Genomic DNA, 18,256 nt, shown 5'->3' with positions numbered 1-18,256 from the left:
TCACACTTTTTGCATGTTTCACTTTTTTAGCTCAGCTTGCCATTTTTTATTTCAAGTCCTCCATTTTAAAAACTATTTTAAACATGAAGATTAAATAGCAATTATATCAATTACATGACATATCTTTGTTAGGTGACTATTTAGTATGTAAGAGATCAAATTTAAATCTTAGTATTTTTCAATATAGTTTTATTTTATTTTTAGTATTTTATATTATTATGTTTAATTTTATATTTTATATTTTCAATTATTGAATATAATCTTGAATATTTATATAAATATATTATATTTATTTTATTTATAATTATATATTTATTAAGTTTTATTTAAGAAGATTATAAAAAATTAAGAATTAAGCTTTTGTATTTTTGAAAATTAAAGAAATTAAAATTAAAATTTAGTAATTTTTATATTTGAATTTGTATTTGTAAATTTTAAACAATAAAAAGATTAATAATTCAAATATTTTTTTATGAATATAGAATGATTATATAAAGAGTTCTCCCAATTCTCTTTTGTCTTTCATATTTAAATCAATTTGGAATAACTCTACTTAAATATTGAATTTTATATAAAATTTTAACCTTCTTTCTTCCCTCCCTCTACCTTCATCCTTACTTTTATACTCTATAAACTATCTACAAGAAATTTGTAAATCAATAATCTCTTTATATTTTTTTATAATTAACAGTAAATGATTTCATAATATATGTATTATCTTCCTAAAGTCTTTCCTTTTTTATAGTTAATATTGTAAGGGTGCACAAAAGTATATAAGAATTAAAAAAATTTACTTTTTATGTTGGCATTCTATGCATTCATTATTAATGATTAATCTAATTAATCTGACATTGTATTCATACAAAATAAATTTTGTATATAAGAATGTTGAAGATGACTTTTAATGCACCTACAATAGTTCATGAATTATGCGAATTGTCTATTTTTCTTTATTCTTGCATTGTTTTCTTTTATCTTATTTATTTTCTATATTTCTTCTAACATAAGCTGAACTTAATTCTAAAATACCAGGGCACCATCTTAGTTGAAGAGAGACTTTCTATCTAATGCAAGTAAGCTAGTTTGACACTATTCAAACCATAGCAAGTCACTCACATCAAGATTCAGCATAGACCGTGTCATGCAATTATCTTGATGTCATTGACAAAATATTTGAATTAAGATTCTATTTGTAATGAGACTTTCTATCTAATGCAAGTAAGCTAATTTTACACTGTTCAAACGATGGCAAGTCACTCACATCAAGATTACATAGATTTTGTCATGCAATTATCAATGTCATTGATGAAATATTTGAATTATGATTCTGATTGCATACACTATAGACATGTAGTGTTGTAATGTATGTTGAATTCTAGATAGCTAGTAGTATTTAAGCATCTAGAATTCTTTTGGAAGTCGTAATTTTTTATGTCTTGAGTGGGAACATTTATAGAAAAAGAAGTGAATTTATTTAGTTGTGGTGTAATTATTTATCAAAATGGTAAAATTTTAAACTTAGACATTAGAAGCATTTATCTAATTTTTATCTAGACCTTTAAGAATTTGTATGTCAAGCTTCCATTTGTATTACACTTTTTGTATTAAACTAAAATGTTATTTTACAAAAAAATGCATTTTGTAAGCTTTTTTATCAGCACTTGAACAAATGGCAACTGATTACAAATACTTTTACTCAGTGAATTATTTGCAAAAGTGACTAACACAAATTTCTAAATTAAATCTACTTATTTGACACCAAATATTAATTCCAAACTCGTTCTACTTATTCCTCGCCCTTTTCTTATCCCCCACTATCTTTTATTCTACTTCTATTTTGTCTAAACTAATAATACAAATGGCAGGAACTATGATGCTTACATCTCTTGTTTAAAAATGAAGTTATTTATTGAATCTTTCCACTTAAATAAGTGTTATTTTTTGGACTGAATAAAGTCTAACTGATTGAGAGTGTGGATTCATATTTGTTTTTGTTTTCAAAGCAATAACTTGTAGAAAATAGATACAACTAGATGATATTTGAGGCAATTTTTTTAATCAATATGTTAATTAATTGAGTGACATATTTTTAAAGATATTGATTTTTAAATGAAAACTAGAAAGGAAACAAAATTTGGTCATGTATGGAACACACTTCAAGTGCTTGGTATATATTAATTTGTATGGCTTGAAGAGTATACATTTGGAAATGATTTCAAGTGCACCTCCTCTTCTTTTTTGTTGAGAAATATATGGAATTTGTTTTATGTGTGTGTGTGTCTTTAAAAATTGAAGGTTGGATGTATGCATAGAATTGCAAGTTGACAAAACCTTGAAATAGTTGTGAATGTTGACCTTTGTCGATGAATGTTGTTAATGTTAGTTGTTTCTCTTTGAAGTCTAAGCCCTTGTGATTTGTATATTGTGAAGGCCTATGTTAATTTAGTAGTTTAAGATGGTAACTACGATGACTAATTGGGGTGACCAGAGCATTTTTTGGGTAGTTTTGGTCCCAAGCTAGACCTATGTAGATTGTAAATTGAGCAACAAACAATAAAGAAAGGTGAGGTAGTTTCTCACCAACACTGTATACAACCATCTTGACCTATCCAAGTTTGACATTAACAAGTCTTCTTTCAGCCCATATATGTGTACATAGCATAACATCTTTCCCTAACATATGAGGATTTGAGATTGAAAATTTTCTTCATCTAGATTTGAGGATTGAAATCCCTTAAGTTTTTATATAGTGGAAAGGGTAACTAGCTTTGCTAAAGACAACATACATTAAATTTATTAAGTAGTGCCACCATCTCATTTATTGTGAAAAGGTGTGTGGATGATAGGAAAATAGGTTGTTTGTCAGAGTTAAGTATAGAAACTGATCATTCAACATTATAAGTTACAAATATGCAATTGTAGGTTTTTCCTTGCATAATTTTGAGAGAAGTGTGCAAAATTATACTTGGGTTTATTCATCTCCAATTTGATTAAATATTTTTTTTAATTTTATTTAACCATCATGAAACTACTCTACAATGTTCCCTAATAAGAATTTGATGTGTACATTAGAATGTGTTTAATGGGCAGTAGCTAAGCCAAGTCACCAAAAAGCATGATTAATCATCCACTAAATGGGATGTGGTTATGGGTAGGGAATGTTTCTCACTACCTAAATATCATTTTTTACAAAAAATTTGGGCCAATGGTCATCATCCCATCTATTGGAATGTATTAAATGATCAAACACATGGTTTCTTAGAAGGTTACAAGTGTTTGTCTTGAAAAGGGTACCATTTCATTAATTGACATTTATAGGGTGGAATGAATTATTGATGTATGTGTGTTGAATGTCTTGTCATCTATTAGTGCAAAAGAAAAATTAGATTCCATGCTTGTAATTAGATGAGACTTTCATGTGTGTGTGTGATTGGACCTAAACAATTAATCCTAGTATCAGTTGTAGAGTAGTAGAATAGAGTTGTGAAACAACAATATCATATGGCTTTTTTAGTTGGATAGAGAGCTTATTTTGAGTGTGTTGATTAAGAACAAAGTGGGCTCCAAATATTTGGCAATTTGAGTGTATGAAAGTAGCAGCTATTATTTTTGTGTTGTATTGAGGTATAGTTATCCTCAATTATGGTTCAAGTCAAATTCACGATGTCAATCAATGTAATGAAACTTTAAAAACATTTTTTTAAAAAAATTTTAGATTCATGTATATGCTTAGAAAAATTACTACTTTTGGTACCCATTTACTTTCATGGAAAGGCCACCCATATCTTGCACCACCCAAATACCTTACATCATTGTTTAATAACAAGTAATGCTTTCAGGAAAATCAACACAACTTATATGGAAAAACTAAATGTAAAAAATATATTAGCTCTTTGGGTATGTGCAAGATCATGATGAGCCAAAAAGTAGCGATGTGATAAAAAAATCACTTAAATCATTTGAATTTGGTGAAATGAAAAGGGTTTCTTAATGAAATTATCATCTTTCCATCAATTTAATTACCATCAAATTATGAGTTAATTAAGTAATTGTTACTTATTTTTTAATGGAGTTACTTATAAAGTATTGATTTATATACTGATTAAAAAAAGTTATAACCCTCTCAAATTCTGAAAGATTTGTCACATTCTATGCTTTTCCTACTATGAGGAAAATAAAAACAAATTTTTATTTTTTTATAGTTTTGAATGACTTAAGGTGGTTAGACACAAGATCTTTTTATTTCAAAAAATGTTGTAGCAGAAAATCCAAAATTAATTATTTCCTTGTAATAAAATTACAAAATAATATGCATCACATCCAAGTATGAGTCTACTTCTTATGTCTAGAATCTTAAAAAAGCATTATTATTTGATTGTGACTAAGGTGGTCAGACATATACCTACTTATTTTTTTCTTGAAATTTTTCATACTTTGGCATTGAAATTCCAAATTTTAACCAATGATATTTGAAGAATTTGATGAGAACAAATCCATAGATCCAATAGAACACATGCATGCAAGAACTTTTCATAGAGATGAAAAAGACAAGAGAAGGCAAGTGTTTGGCTCTAAAAATATGGAAGAATATATTATCCAATTGAAAGAATGAAGGAAAATACAACGGATCAATCTTAATAAAGGAAATTGTAAAACCCTAATAGGGAAACCCTAAAATGTAAAAGATATTTAATAATTAATAATTAATTATTAAAAGGAAATGCATGTGCATAAAGTGAAATCATTAGAAGGGAGTAAAGGTAATTTAATAAATCAAATCAAATTAATCCTTTACTCTAACACCCCCCTTAAGATGAGCAACAATGCAGCTACAAACAATGCAAAAAAAAAAAAGTAAACTACAATGATGAAAGCATAAATGGATCTCAACAATATGGCCTAATGAGGTACCCAACACAACCAAATCTATAAAAAAAGGAGAAATAGGAAAAACCACGTGGAAAAAAACCCTACTCCAAAAAGAGATAGAAGAAGCTAAAAATAGAAAAAGAAGGAAGGGAGGACTCATCATTGAGACCCCCCAACAACAACTTCCTTTAACCCAAGCATAGAACGCAACTGGAGATATCACAAGGATGCAAAAGGTTTAGTGAAGATGTCTGCAACTTGCTCAGTAGTGGGAACATACTCTAAGCTAAGAGAGCCATCTTGAATTAGATGCGTGATGAAGTACATGTGAAGCTCAGTGTGGTCGGTCCTCTAATGCTAAATTGGATTACAAGAAATGTGTATAGCACTCTGATTGTCACACTAAAGAAAGGTGGAACTATTAGGAGGAAATCCAAACTTTGACATCAACTATCAAAGCCATAAAAACTCTTGACTAGCTAGCTGTTAGGAACCTGTGTGTTCCTTCTGTTTATTTTGTTAGAGTAGAGTTGTTGGACGCATATGCTTTGTAAGTCGTCCCGTGAGTTTATTTTATTATCCCACATGCACAGGTAGTATTACTTTTCTAGATCGTACCCAGTATATAAGAATAGGTTGAGGCCCTTGATGGGTACGGATGAATTTATTGTATTGAGCTTGCTCAAAGGAGGTTACCCCCTCGAAGTGGCCTGCGATCAGTAGATTTATTTTGAGTTCTGCTATCACTTTGTATTCTGTTATTTCGAGCATTCTCACGATATTGCTATAAGGAGGTTCTTCTCATCTGGTATCAGAGCACTCTCTTGGGCTCGCTGGGTGGAAATTACATCAAATTTTTTCTGTCGTGGCCTTCAGGTTCCTCTCACTTCTAATATCTCTTGTTATTGCAATAACTCTTTTCAGTTGTTCTGTCTGTGAGTGAATTTTTTTAAGTCGACTGTGAGTTTTTTAGTCGTAGCTTCCTTGTTTGCTTTCTGTTTCTGCTCATACTTCCGCAGAACGTCTGCAATATCATTTCGCATACTTCCTTCCTTGGCGACCCAACCCCAAATTTTACATATCAAAGCCCTAAAACCCTCATTTATCTAATTTTAGGGTTTGCCCTATCTTTTTCACCTCTCATCCAATCGCCACCAAACTGAGCCACAAGATTCAATTCCTCATTTTGCTCCCTTATCCCTCTTGGACTGTTCGCCTCATTTCGCCTCCCTACCCTTGAAACCCTCATTTTTCTTTTTCCCTTGTCCCCAGATAGTCTCCCACCACCCGTCGAACACCCATTTCCTATATGAGTTTTACCCAAATCCAAGTTTGCCGTAACTAAAAAAGTTTTTGTTTCTCATCTTCTACCCATTTCAAAAAAAAAAAAAAAAAAAAAAAAAAAAAAAAAAAAAAACCTTGTTTTATGGTTGTTACGCGTACAGGAGCAAAAATCATGGAAGAGGAAATTGCATCCCTCAAAACCAGACTTCAAGATCTGGATGACAAAATTCTGGGTCTTAACTTTCAGCAGTCAGCCATGAGCTGAAACCATTCAGGAGATACTGGGTCCTCTTCTGGCAATTTCCGTGGACCAAAGATTGATTTTCCACGCTTCGATGGTTCTGATCCGACTGGATGGATCTATAGGGCAGAGCAGTATTTCAGCTTGCATAATACTTTGGATAACCACAAAGTCTCCCTTGCATCTTTTCATTTGGAACATGAAGCTCTTCAATGGTTCCGTTGGTACATCAAGGCTAATGTAGGCCCAACGTGGAGCGAATTGTGCACCCTCATTTTGGAGCGCTTTGGCCCTAGTTCCTTTGATGATTTCACAGGAGCACTCACTAAACTGCGTCAAACAGGCACTGTAAGAGAATACCAGACAGAGTTTGAAAAATTAGCTAATCACACAGAGGGCTTGTCTGATGAATTCTTCCGTAGTTGTTTTGTCAGTGGTCTGAAGGATGCACTTCGCTCAGAAGTCAAAATGTTTCGACCTACTACAATGATGGAAGCCCTTGGGTTGGCTAAGTTAGCGGAAGACAAGATTAGTGCTCTACAACGCTCCAGATCTAATTTTGTTCCATTCAGAAATACAGGTTCTCACAACCCTCCAGTCATACCAGCTCCCAGAACTACTCTGATCAAGCACTTGTCTGAAACAGAGATGCGAGTTAGGCGAGACAAAGGGCTTTGTTATAATTGTGATGAGAAATGGTCTCGGGGCCATAGATGTGTTCAGCAAAAGCTCTATCTCTTGGATGTGGATTCTCCACCGGAACTGGAAGAATATGTAGATGCTCAGGAAACAGTGGATGCTGAGGTTGAGCCTCACCAGCCTGAACCTCCTTCCCCAGAAGCTCCACCAGAGATATCTGTCCATGCTTTGGTAGGAGTCACTACTCCACAAACCATGCGGGTCCAGGGTTTCTTCAAGAAGATCCCTCTTACTATACTCATTGATTCTGGTAGCACTCATAACTTCATTGATCCACGCATAGCCAAACAGGCTGATTGCTTTATCCATCCCTGCTCTAGCTTTGAAGTCATGATTGCCAATGGGGGCACTTTACCTTGTAAAGGGAAATGTCACAATGTGCGTCTCTCTATTGGAGATTATAACATGCGCTCTGACATGTTTGCCTTACCCTTAGGTGGCTGTGATGTGGTTTTGGGTGCCCAATGGTTACGCACTCTTGGCCCCATTCTCTGGGATTTTGCTGAACTTTGGATGCAGTTTTCAGCCGAGGGGCACCAACACACTTTGAAAGGCTTACAACCAGGGTCTCTCAGCATCATCAGTTCACACCGTATGGAAAAACTTCTTAAGAAGAATTCACATGGTGTCATCGCTCAGCTCCATTCCATTCAGATGCAGCCATCAGCAGTCTCTAGCACTCCTGCCGATCTCCAACACATTTTGGACAAGTATTCTGGTATATTTGCTGAACCTGTGGGATTACCTCCTTCTCGTCCAGAGGACCACCGTATTCAGCTCCTTCCTGGCAGTGTTCCGCCCAACATCAGGCCCTACCGCTACCCATTTCATCAGAAGACCGAAATTGAGATACTTGTCCGTGACTTACTGAAGCAAGGTATTATTCGCCCTAGTACCAGTTCCTTTTCTTCTCCAGTTCTGCTTGTTCGCAAAAAAGATGGGTCATGGCGACTCTGCATTGATTTCCGAGCACTTAATCATCTCACTATAAAGGACAAGTTTCCCATTCCAGTTGTTGATGAACTTCTTGATGAACTTCATGGGGCTCATTTTTTCTCCAAGATAGATCTTCGTTCTGGGTATCATCAAATTCGGGTTAATGAGGAGGATATACCTAAAACTGCCTTCCGCACACATGATGGTCACTATGAATTTTTAGTCATGCCCTTTGGCCTCACGAATGCTCCTTCAACATTTCAGGCAGTGATGAATAACATATTTCGACCATACCTCCGGAAATTCATTCTGGTCTTCTTTGATGATATCCTCATATATAGCAAAACTTGGGCTGAGCATCTCCATCATCTGAAGCTTGTCTTGCAACTTCTCTCTGATCATCAACTCTGTGCAAAACTATCTAAATGTGTGTTTGGCCAGGAGGAAGTGGAGTATCTCGGGCATATTGTTGCACACCATGGAGTGCGGGTGGATCCTACAAAAATAGATGCCATGAAAACTTGGCCGCATCCTAAAACTCTCAAGAGCCTTCGGGGTTTTTTGGGGTTGACTGGCTACTACCGCAAGTTTGTCAAAGATTACGGGAAAATTGCAGCACCATTGACAGCTCTGTTAAAAAAGGATGCCTTCTCTTGGACCCCTGTTGCTGAGACTGCATTTGAACAACTGAAACAGGCTATGTGCAGTACACCTGTTCTCGCGATGCCAGATTTTTCCAAACCCTTCACTATTGAGAGTGATGCTTGCGGCAATGGATTGGGTGCTGTTCTCCTGCAAGATGACCATCCTATTGCGTTCACTAGCAAAGCCCTCTCTGGTAAGAATCTAGCCCTCTCTACTTATGAAAAAGAAATGATGGCTATTTTGCATGCTGTACAGAAGTGGCGGCCATACCTCTTAGGGAGTCATTTTTGCATCAGAACTGATCACCAAAGTCTGAAATACTTCCTAGAACAACGGGTATCCTCTCCTACACAACAGAAATGGGTCAGCAAACTCATGGGGTATGATTATGAGATCACCTACAAGAAGGGTAAGGAGAATATTGTGGCAGATGCTCTTTCTCGCACATTTGATAATCAAGCTTCCCTTTCCGCTATTTCTAAGCCCATTCCCAATTGGTTAGCGTCTGTTCAGCAGGGCTATGATAGTGACTCTTCTTTATCTCAAATCATTCACCAGCTAGCCAATAATCCTTCTGCTATACCACATTACTCTTGGGATGGTGCTTCTCTTCGATACAAGGGTCGGCTAGTGCTTCCTCAGAACCCAGCTCTACATCAGGCTATTTTTTATGAACTCCATGCTTCTCCTTCAGCAGGGCACTCAGGCTTCCTCAAAACTTATGAGCAAGCAAGGAGAAACTTCTTTTGGAAAGGAATGAAACAGACGATTCAACAGATGGTGGCTGAATGTGCTACTTGCCAACGCCACAAGGGTGAAACGACCCTCCTTCCTGGCTTGCTCGAACCATTGCCCATCCCTACACGGATTTGGACTGATATTTCTATGGATTTCATTGAAGGGCTTCCTAAATCCAGTGGCAAGACAGTGATCTTGGTTGTGGTTGATCGTCTCTCGAAATATAGTCATTTTTGTGCCCTCAGCCACCCCTATACTGCCTCCTCTATTGCACAAATCTTCATGGACCAGATATTTCGTCTTCATGGACTCCCTTCTTCCATTGTCTCTGATCGTGATGCAACTTTTACCAGTCATTTTTGGACTGAACTGTTTCAGAAAACTGGCACCAAACTGAAGATGAGTTCGGGCTATCACCCACAAACTGATGGTCAAATGGAAATTGTCAATAAATGCTTGGAAACTTATCTTCGTTGCTTCACTTCCGAACAGCAACATCAGTGGGCCAAGTGGCTCCCTTTAGCTGAATGGTGGTACAATACCTCTTACCACACTGCCTCTAAAATGACTCCATATGAAGCAGTCTATGGTCAAGCACCTCCAGTGCTCCTTCCCTACACTCCCAACAGCTCACCAGTCCAGGCAGTTGACATAGTTCTCCGCAGCAGGGATCAGATTCTTCGTACCTTACAGGATAATCTTCACATGGCCTGTAATCGAATGAAACAGCAAGCAGATCAACACCGTTCTGAGCGCTCATTTCAAGTTGGGGATATGGTTTTTCTTCGTCTACAGCCATACAAACAATCCTCCCTAAAGCTGAAAGGGCGTCATAAGCTGGCCCCAAAATTTTATGGGCCTTATCAGGTTCTGCAGAAGATTGGTTCAGTTGCTTATAAACTGGAACTTCCTCCTTCTTCCCGCATTCATCCAGTTTTTCATGTTTCTTGTCTAAAGAAAGTTCTGGGTACCACTGTCAGAGCACAAACTACTCTCCCTGAAATGGATACGGAAGGATCCATTATCCTGGAGCCGGTAGCAATCATTGACCAGCGCACTTGCCAGCTTTGCTCTCGCTCCATCTCTGAGGTCTTGATTCAGTGGCATGGCATGCAACCAGAGGATGCTACCTGGGAACCCCTTCTTCAGATTCAACAACAATTTCCACACCTTAAGCTTTGAGGACAAAGCTTTTTTCTAAGGGAGAGGGGATGTTAGGAACCTGTGTGTTCCTTCTGTTTATTTTGTTAGAGTAGAGTTGTTGGACGCATATGCTTTGTAAGTCGTCCCGTGAGTTTATTTTATTATCCCACATGCATAGGTAGTATTACTTTTCTAGATCGTACCCAGTATATAAGAATAGGTTGAGGCCCTTGATGGGTATGGACGAATTTATTGTATTGAGCTTGCTCAAAGGAGGTTACCCCCTCGAAGTGGCCTGCGATCAGTAGATTTATTTTGAGTTCTGCTATCACTTTGTATTCTGTTATTTCGAGCATTCTCACGATATTGCTATAAGGAGGTTCTTCTCACTAGCATAGTTGCCTTGTACTTTGCCTCTATAAATGATAATGCATGAGCATGTTGCTTCTTGCAAGACCATGTGAGAGGACCAAAACCAAGATATAAAATAAATCCAAAAGTAGACTTTCAATCATCAATATCACCAGCCCAATTTGAGTCTAGATATAACCAACAATGTGAGGATCCCTTGGTGTGTAGTGAATGCCATAACATGTAGTACCCCTAATGTACCTCAAGATACATTTGGAAGCTTACTTATGACTCTCATGTGGATCATTTGAGAGTCTAGAGACAAGTCCAACCACAAAGGAAATATCAGGATGTGTGTGTTTTAGGTACAAAAAAACTATTCAAAAGTTGTATGTATAAAGTGGAATCCACTATAGGAGTAGTGCAAGTGGTAGATAACACAACACCCAACTAAAATGGTGTGGGAGAAGGCTTGAAATCAAGCATGCTAAATCTCTAAAGTATATCAAGAGCATACTTTTGCTGGACTATGGCTATCCCATCTGAAGAATAAATAACCTATAGGCCCAAAAAATAGTACATAAGTCCAAGGTCTATCATCTAAAAGCCCACTGAACACTCTAAATCATAGAGGATAAGCTACATGTAATGATGAGATCATCTACATATATCTTAAGTATCAATAAGTTCGCCCCATGATGTTGAATGTACATTATAGGATCAGAATGACATTGAGTGAACTATGAAGCAAGAAAGAAGGAATCCATATTCTCATACCAAGCTCGAGGTGCTTGTTTGAGACCATATAAAGACCTTCAAAGCTTGTATACAAAAGAAGATTCTTGCACAAAAACATGAGGTTGCTCCATATAGATATCCTCATGTAGGTCTCCATGCAAAAAAATACTCTTTATGTCCATCTAAAATACTATCCATCCCTGAGAAGCTACAAGAGAGAGTACAAGGTGAAAAGAATTCATCTTAGCAACATGAGCAAAGGTCTCAGAATAATCAATACCCTCAACCTATGAAAATACCTTCACAAAAACATGTACCTTGTACCTATCAATAGAACCATTTGCAACATACTTGGTATGGTACACCCATCAACATCGAACCAACTTTTTCCCTTTAAGAAGTAGACAAAGATACCATGTGTGGTTCTTCATCAAAGAAGACTACTCCTCATCCATATCCATATCTCACATCAAAAATATCAACAAGCCACTTGGACATTGATGAACATATAGTGGTGGTGGTGAAGGGGGATTAACATCAAGATCTTCCTTAAAGGATACATAATCCTATAGAGGAGAACATGAAGTACTAGGTAGTGAGGGAGAAGTTGGTGATGAAGGCTCCATCTAAGGATAATGCTCATCAAATTGGACATCTCGTTGAAAATGGAATTAGGATCAAACAACCTATACACCTTCACATCCTCACAGTAGCCAATAAAAATGAGTGGTCAACTCTTCCTCTCCATGGATTTCCTTTGAACATCTAGAATAAATGCACAAGCCTCACTACCAAAAATGTAGAATGTAGAAACATTGGGCCTGACATGCGTCCAAGACTCCTTGGAAGTCAAGTTTCATAATGCCTTATGAGGCATTTGATTTTAGATATAGTTGACACAATTCATAAGTTCAGCCCAAAATTAAAAACTCATAGCTTGAGACTGTATCATACAATTTTTCATCTCTCGTAATGTTTTGTTCTTCCTCTCTACAACCCTATTCTAATTAGGGGTATGGGGAAGTGTGAGCTGATATTATAAACCGTGCTCAATGTAAAAATCTTTGAAAGATTTATTCACATATTCCTTACCATTGTCAGTGTGTATACATCTAACAAAAAACTAGATCGCTTCTCCACAAATATCTTAAAGATTCAAAATGAATCAAAGACATCAGACTAGTACTTCAAAAAGTACACCCATGTGCATCTAGAAAAGTCATCAATGAAGGTAAGAGAATATTGAACACCTAAAAAGAATGGAGTGAGAAATTCCATAACATCATTGTGTATCAACTCTAATGGCACCTTAGTACGTGTGGGTATACCTACTAGAAATGAATCTCTATGATGTTTTCCAAGTGCACAACCTCGACAAACATTGTTAGTAGAAGAGATGTGAGGTAGCCAAATCACTAGCTCCTTTGTACTCATCTACTATAGATATATGTAGTTGACATGGCTAAAATTGATGGGGACACAACCCAACAACAGAATAGACAACAGAGAAAGGGGGAATTATATTAACTAAGAAAATAAGCTGGTACAAACAGTGCAGAGAAAATAAACTTCAAAATATGCCCTACGGGCTTACAATAGCATAAATCTGGAGAATATTTCTCCTTTTAGCACCTCCTCTCAAGCGCCAATCCGAATTGCCTTTTACAATGCCAAAAATCTCCTTAAATAGACCCCGGAGGGTTAAGGACTAGGAGTACATTCTAGAAAGTGCTAGTAGGCATCCACCGACAAAATAGAAGGTTCCAGAAGTCGTGTTAGAAGTCGGTGCAAATCTAGAAGACTCTAGAAATGGTAGCCGAACTTTCGGGAGGCATAACTTTTGAACCGTAACTCCGATTGACGAACCGTTTACATTTTTGGAAAGCTCTCGAAGTGCTCTATAGCCCTATGGAGGAGCTTTGCTCATCCCCCATTTTTTGACCCTTTTCGAGGTCATTTAATACCCCAAATCTAACTTTGAAGCATTCTTAGGAGGTCTCCAAAACCCAAAAAACTGCAATAACTTTCAAACCGTGGGGCCTTTTGACCTGATTCTTTTTCTGGAATGCTCTAAATCTCAATTACATTCATCTGGCCAAGTTACACCTTCTAGGTCACCAAAATGATGGCCAAATTGCATGCTCCTATTTTTTCAGGATTTTCAAATGCACTGATAGTTGAACTATGAGAGTTGGAACCTTTATTTGGGCCAAATGGGTATCCAAAAATGTAAAGACATGAAACAGAAACTAAGTCTAAGTACATTTTTTTTTTGGGTGACACAGGATTGCCCTTATACCTCTGGATGCTTCTGCATCAAAAATTCTCATGCCAAAGCTTTCTCAGTATGTCTACATGAGAAATAAGAGAAACAACTATAGAATTAGAACTCTCAAAGCCATCAAAATGATATAAGTGAGATGAAAGATCAACACTCCCAATAGAATCAACCAAGTTAGGATTATGGAGATCTTGAATAACTACATCATGTGGTGAGAACTTAAACATCTTACCAAAGCTATAATGATAAATCTGAAAGATAGAAATAGGTTTGTAGTAATGGCTAGAACTAGAACCAAGTGTTCATCTTGTAGGGAACTACCTTCTAAAGAGATAGTGCCTAAACTTGAAACTAAAAGTTGTGTAGAGTCACCAACTATAATGTGTGTAGTAACACTCTTAGCAAGTGAAATAACCAAATCAAGTGAGTGTACATCATATGGTGGGAAGAACTTGAATCAATAATCCAAGTAGCTGTATAAGTTAAATCTTGTGCAGAAAGAGCATGACCTTTCCTAGAAGGAGGAGGTGGTGGCTTTAGAGTAGCAATACTATATTGCTACATGGCCTCCTCTAAATCCTCAAAATGTTTCCAACACTTGGAAATTGGATGTCCTTCCTTGCCACAAAAATTGCAAGGATCACCTATAAAATTATTAATCTTTGAGGAAGGCCCTTTGGAGTGGATTTTTGAACATCTACTTTAGGAGTAGGCTTGGAGGAACTCTCACTGCCTATTGAATCTGGCTTGGACATCGGTTCTAACTTCATCTTTCCTATAGATGTCTAAACAACCAATGCTTGGGTCTTTGATCCTATGAGAGTGTCCAATTGTGTAAGTTTGGATTGCTCTCTAGTCAATTGATCACAAAAAACCTCAAAAGTGGGCATGGTGAATCTAGGACCCAAAGCATCCATAGTGGAATGGAAGGTAGAAGAGAAAATCTAGAAGTTGCCTCAAAACTTTGACATAATCAGATAGATGTACTCCTTATCTATCTTCAGTTTCCTCTACCCATGTAACAAGGTTCACTATTATTTAAATCTCATTAGAAAGTCCTCAATAGAGGGAAAACCATCTAGTACAAGTGAAGTAAGCTCTACCTCAATCTAAAGTGCTCTGAACTTGTTGATGGTACCAAACAAGTCCTTGAACTTGGCCCACATCTCTTGAGGAGTGGTACATTCATCAAGATAAAATTGTAAGTTGTCTGAAACACTTAAAGAAATCTGACCCATTGCTTCGTTCATCTTATTCCTATGTTATAAAGTTTGATTTGTACTCTGAAAAAGTGGCTACACTATATCTAAACAAGACTAGAAACCATTTGAATGAATAAGTCATTGCTTAGCAGTTGTCCATGTGTGATAGTTATGTGGGTTTAGAAGATCTAGACAAGAAGAGATCTTGGCCATTATTTTAAGAAAGGGTTTGATATTTTTTGATATACTAATATAATAATAGAAAATAAATGAAAAAACACCCCCTACAATGCAAAAAACCAAACCTTAGCTATTAGAAGGAATGCGTATACAAGAAAAGAGCAATAAATCTTTAGTTGAGTATCACAAATACTTGGAAAAAAATATTGGTGAAATAATAGAAAATCCAAAAAGTTTTTTAGAAGATCTTTTTTATGCTTTTTTGGATCAGAAAATGGAGCAAAAATGAGAAAGTTATGCCCCCTAGAAGGTAGAATGCATCAACTAACTTTTACCAATAAAACAAGTACAAAAATAGAATTTTTTCCAAGAAATACCTTCATTATTGTTTCTTTCTTAGAATCAGCTTTCCGATGATATTTTGTTTTCCAAAAAATGATACCATATACTCAAGATATCACAAAAAAAAAACCAAGTACCTTGTAAGAGCCAAAAAAATTGTAAAGAAGGACTTAGCCCTCAAAACCTAGCTCCCTAGTCATCCATGTGACTGCAAGTGGGGAGAGTGCAAGGTGGTGGCCTGTGAGTGGTGGAAGGGTGGTGTAGTGGTTTCTAATGGTGATGGAGGTGACTAGTTTGGTGCTAACGCTAGTAGAAAAGGCAATGATAAAGGCTAGTGGTGTGTAGGTGGCATAGGAGTATAGACTGCGCATTTGTGGTCACTCTGGCCACACCTCTGGTGGGAAGGTTGTAACTTTTTTAATAAAGGGAAGAACTTTTTCTTAATTAAAACAAATACAATTTATATGTATATTTTTATTTTTTTTGAAAAAAAATTGCATCGGTATGCATGCTAGTGTCTTACAACCCTGATATGTAAAACATTTTTTCCTCCTGAGTCAACATTGTCCAAAATCAACCAATTTTATATAAAAATAGGGGTTTGGACATCCTATTTGGCCTCAAAGTGCTCCAAAATTTGGAGACCCCCTATTTTCAGAAAACAAATATGAAAACAACTAGATCTAATATCTCAATCCCTCATTTCTCTTTTTCTCCAAATAAGAACAAGTTACATTAGATTTGGCTATAATACCATGAAGGATTTGATGAGAATAAATCTACAGATCCAATAGAACACCTGCTTGCAACAACCTATCACAAAGAAGAAAAAGACAATAAAGGCAAGGGTTTCGCTCTGAAAATATGGAAAAAATTGTCATCAGACTTAAAGAATGAAGGAAAATACAATGGATCAATCCTAATAAAGGAGATCATTAAACCCTAATAAGGAAACCCTTAAAGGTAAAAGATATTTAATAAATAATATTTAATTATTAAATAGAAATGCATGTGGATAAAGTGAAATCTTAAGAAGGGAGTAAAGGTAATTTAATAAATGAAATTAAATTAATCCTTTACTCTAACATTATTATTATTTTATTAGAAAAGGGCTAGTATTTTAGAAACTACATTCAATTTACTATAGATTTTGTTCTTACAAATTTTTGATATAAGGTTCATAGATTGCACAAGATTTCACATCAAGTTGACTAATGTTGATGTCCTAATTTTTCATTACCACTAAAGTCATCATTTGGCCCACCAAGATCCTACACATAACCCTTTGCCAAACTGTATTCTAAAGCTTCAAATAAAACATGGCACCAAGGTATTATTCCATAAATAGTACATTTTGTTGGAATACTTTAGAATATCTAAGAGGCAGGGGGGGTGGGGGGTGTGTGTATTAGTTATCCAAGGTCCAAATGTACAAGTAAAACTTTTCAATACTACAACTTATCTTTATACATGCATTGACCATTCAATACATTAAACATATGCAAATTGTTGTTCTATGTGAAAATAACTTTGTAAAAATGTAAACATGCAAAACCACAAAATCAATCACACATTTTGACACAAGGATTTTACATGGACACCCAATTTGGGAGAAACCATGAGTAACATGCTACCAATTTTCACTCTTCTGAAGTGGGCTCTATGAGGAGCCAACCCTGTTAAAGGTTGTACAATGCACACTATTAAATGTGAACTAGTTAATAGGTTTCAATCACCCTATTAGGAGTGAGCCTTGTTAGAGGACTTTAGAAAATTCCCTTATAATGTCACCCTATTCTAGGATTTACTAATGACTATTAGGTCAACCGTAATCCAAAGTATTTATCCAAAGTGATACAATTTATAGAGAGTAAAGATAGTAATGGTAGGACTTGAATTGATAATAATTACAACTCACTTGCAGATTACATATCTCACATTCAATCCTCCATTCTTCTTGGCTTTCATCCTCTTCATCTCTAATGTATATTGTTCACCCTTCAAGCATTCATTCTCTTAATCCTTCCTGCTTTGCATGCCAGTTGCAAACTCTTCTATTTGGCCACCATATGAAGCAACACTCTACACTTCTTGTCTTTATTAGGTTCTTGCAAATGAAAACTATTGCTTCTGACTTGCTATCTCTATAAATAGAAAATTTAAAGGTCCTTTTTTTCTTAACCTCAATTGTCCATTCTAGGGTTAGGCTAGATTTAATGAATATAACCACTTTTCCATTTTAATCCCTTCTATAAACTTCCTTTATAATCCTTTTTGAATTTTACTCAAAATGATTTATCTTGAATTCTGTGCCACTAACTCATCATAGAAATCTTCCACACACTTCACACAATTCAAGAAATCAACTTTTTCTGCTCACATTCATTAAATCTTTGACCTAACACATTTAACTGTCACTCAACAATAACACTCTATTTTCTCAGTAAACATTGGGTTTTGATGGTTGACTAACACTGGGTTGCTCAACATCCATTGTGTTTTTTACTAGTGCTCAACACATGTACTGAACTATCTTCACTTGGCACCAAGTAGTTCACTTGTTCGACTCATACTAAATTTATTCACTTGACACATAGTGAACTTTGG

This window comes from Cupressus sempervirens, chromosome 11, assembly GCF_028749045.1.
Source record: "Cupressus sempervirens isolate cs-2001-9-10 chromosome 11, ASM2874904v1, whole genome shotgun sequence".
In the NCBI taxonomy this organism is placed as follows: domain Eukaryota; kingdom Viridiplantae; phylum Streptophyta; class Pinopsida; order Cupressales; family Cupressaceae; genus Cupressus; species Cupressus sempervirens.
Note: the sequence above shows the minus strand (reverse complement) of the source record.